The sequence below is a fragment of the Salvelinus sp. IW2-2015 genome, unplaced genomic scaffold (genome assembly GCF_002910315.2).
Source record: "Salvelinus sp. IW2-2015 unplaced genomic scaffold, ASM291031v2 Un_scaffold16442, whole genome shotgun sequence".
In the NCBI taxonomy this organism is placed as follows: domain Eukaryota; kingdom Metazoa; phylum Chordata; class Actinopteri; order Salmoniformes; family Salmonidae; genus Salvelinus; species Salvelinus sp. IW2-2015.
This window is the reverse complement of record NW_019957588.1, coordinates 131,765-135,251: the sequence shown is the minus strand read 5'-3', so window position 1 is coordinate 135,251 and position 3,487 is coordinate 131,765. Positions and strand designations below refer to the sequence as shown.

General features: G+C 42.5%; 1 long non-coding RNA gene across 5 annotated transcripts in view; it reads right to left on the bottom strand.

The window, feature by feature from the left end:
- Nucleotides 1-1,743, bottom strand: part of LOC139027457 (uncharacterized) — a 135,500-nt gene extending 133,757 nt beyond the window's left edge. For all 5 annotated transcript variants that reach the window (XR_011479543.1, XR_011479544.1, XR_011479546.1 and 2 more), the window contains exon 1: nucleotides 1,570-1,743. This is a non-coding gene — a long non-coding RNA (uncharacterized lncRNA). The remainder of the gene's footprint in view (nucleotides 1-1,569) is intronic.
- Nucleotides 1,744-3,487: the final 1,744 nt, after the last annotated feature.

The following is a 3,487-nucleotide window of genomic DNA, read 5'->3' as shown; positions in this document are numbered from 1 at the left end:
ACACCGTGCACCTGGCCCCCTCGGTTAGCGCGCACTGCGCCCGGCCCGCCACAGGAGTCGCTGATGCGCGATGAGACAAGGATATCCCTACCGGCCAACCCTCCCTAACCCGGCGACGCTAGGCCAATTGTGCGTCGCCCACGACCTCCGGCGCCCGCGCGCGGCTGCGACGAGCCTGGGCGCGAACCCAGAGACTCTGGTGGCGCAGCTAGCGCTGCGATGCAGTGCCTAGACCACTGCGCCACCCGGGAGAATTTTATAGTAATTATTTTGAATTTGGCGCTCTGCATTTTCTCTGGCTTTTGCCAAGTGAGACAGTAGCGTCCTGCATAAACTCAGATTTTGATATAAATATGAACTTACCGAACAAAACATACATGTATTGTGTAACATGAAGTCCTATGAGTGTCATCTGATGAAGATCATCAAAGGTTAGTGATTCATTTTATCTCTATTTCTGCTTTTTGTTACTCCTCTCTTTGACTGGAAAAATGGCTGTCTTTTTCTGTGACTTGGCTCTAACCTAACAATAATCGTTTGCTGTGCTTTCGTCGTAAACCTTTTGAAATCGGACACTTTGGCTGGATTTACAACAAGTGTTATCTTTAAAATGGTGTAAAATACTTGTATGTTTGAGGAATTTAATTATGGATTTCTGTTGTTTTGAATTTGGCGCCCTGCAGTTTCACTGGCTGTTGACGAGGTGGACGCTACCGTCCCACATACCCTAGTGAGGTTAAACAGTAAGAGACTACTTGAGTTTCATATTGGGGCTAAATGGCTAATGTAATGATGCATTAAGCCATGTATAATAATATATTTATACAGTACCATAAAACACACCTCATTTAAAGGTTTTTATTTTTACTATTTCTACATTGAGAATAATATTGAAGACATACAAACTATGAAATAACACAATAATGGAATCCTGAAGAACCAAAAAAGTGTTAAACAAATCAAAAAATATCTTCAAATAGCCACCCCTTTGCCTTGATGACAACTTTCACACTACTGCAATCTGTCAAATAAATCAAGAGATAAAAACAAATTAGTCAGAGCAGTGTGGTAAGGTTTGTCTTTTGGTGTTCTCTGGTGTCTATTCAGGCTGCTTGACTGAGTAAAACTCTTCCCACATACATCACAGCTACAGTGGGGAGAACAAGTATATTTGATACACTGCCGATTTTGCGCAGTGTTTCCTACTTACAAAGCATGTAGAGGTCTGTAATTTGTATCATAGGTACCACTTCAACTGGAGAGACGGAATCTATAAAACAAAAATCCCAGAAAATCACATTGTATATTTTTAAGTAGATTAATTTGATTTATTTAAGTATATAGTAATTTGCATTTATTGAAAAGTATGGTCATGCAGATTAACATAAAGCAACTTAATATTTTGGTACAGAAACCTTTGTTTGCAATTACAGAGATCATACGTTTCCTGTAGATAGTTCTTGAGCAGGTTTGCACACATTGCAGCAGGGATTTTGGCCCACTCCTCCATACAGACCTTTTACAGATTTCTTCATGTTTCTCTGGGGGCTAGTCGTAATACACTGAAACAGCCTCCTCTTTCACTCTGAACGCGTCTTCCTCTTCTTTCACTGTAACGTCTTTCTCTTCTTCTTTCACTGTAACAGCCTCACCCTCTACTTCTATTTTTACGGTGACATCCTCATCTTCCTTCTCCTCTTTCACGARAARCTTCAGACCCAGAGCTTCTTTCTCCGTCCAGCAGACCACCTCTTCTTCAGCAGGAGGGGTGAAGTGTAGGGAGCTCATGTTCGGGGATATTAGCTCGCTAGCTACCTATCATTAGCGACTAGATTAGTGCTAATTTAACCAGCCAGCTACTATAGCTGACTAATAAAAACAACGTAAATATGAAATGAAATAGGTTAAGAAGTAGATATGACAGACGTGTGTCTAAAACACAGCAGCTAATATAGACCGAAAGCGTATAAATAGCTGGAATCTTTCGCCTATGTTGGCTAGCAAGCTACCGAGGTGGTCGACTAGCTGTTTATGAAGAACCGTCCACTAGATTACACGTCACGCTAGCAGCATCGCCTGAAAGACGCACATCGCCGTCTGCTGTCTGGAGTGGGAAACGCAGTTGAGGATCATATTTTATTTTCAGATCAAGTTAATTTTAAATGTATTTAATGAACCTTTTTTTTTTACTTTAGTTTACAGCGCATTCGGAAAGTATTCAGACACCTTGACTTATTCCACATTTTGTTACGTTACAGCCTTATTCTTAAATGGATTAAATAGAAAATGTTCCTCATCAATCTACACACAATACCCCATAATGACAAAGTGAAAGCAGGTTTTTCGAAATTGTCGGAAAATTATTACAAATAAAAAACAGAAATACCTTATTTACATAAGTATTCAGACCCTTTGCTATGAGACATATTACGGACATATTCAATCTCTCCCTATCCCAGTCTACTGTCCCCACATGCTTGAAGATGTCCACCATTGTTCCTGTACCCAATATTTATTTTTTATTTAACCTTTATTTAACTAGGCAAGTCAGTTAAGTACAAATTCTTATTTACAATGACGGCCTACCCCGGCCAAACCAGGAGATGCAGTGCCTTAGATCGTTGCGCCACTCAGGAGCCCGTAAAGCAAAGATAACTGAACTAAATGACGATCGCCCCGCAGCACTCACTTCGTCATCATGAAGTGCTTTGAGAGACTAGTCAAGGATCATATCACCTCCACCTTACCTGTCACCCTAGACCCACTTCAATTTGATTAACGCCCCAATAGATCCACAGAAGATGCAAGCGCCATCACACTGCKCTATCCCATCTGGACAAGAGGAATACCTATGTAAGAATGCTGTTAATTGACTATAGCTCAGCATTCAACACCATAGTACCCTCCAAGCTCTTCATTAAACTTGAGGCCTTGGGTCTGAACCCACCCCTGTGTAACTGGGTCCTGGACTTCCTGACGGGCCATCCCCAGGTGGTGAAGGTAGAAAAAAACACCTCCACTTCGCAGAAACTCACAAGGAAGGGTGCTCAGCCCCCTCCTGTACTTTCTGTTCACGCATGACTGCGTGGTCACGCAAGCCTCAATTATCAAGTTTGCAGACGACACAACAGTAGTAGGCATGATTACCAGCAATGATGAGAGCCTACAGGGCGGAAGTGAGGGCCCTGGGAGTGTGGTGCCAAGAAAATAACCTCTCACCAAACATCAACAAAACAAAGGAGATGATCGTGGACTTCAGGAAACAGCAGAGGGAGCACCCCCCATCCACATCGATGGGACCGCAGTGGAGAAGGTGGAAAACTTCAGGTTCCTTGGTGTACACATCACTGACAAACTGAAATGGTCCACCAAACACAGACAGTGTGGTGTAGAAGGCGCCTCTTCAACTCAGAGGCTGAAGAAATTTGGCTAGCACCTAATCCCTCACAAACTTTTACAAAAGTGTACAATTGAGAGCATCCTGTCA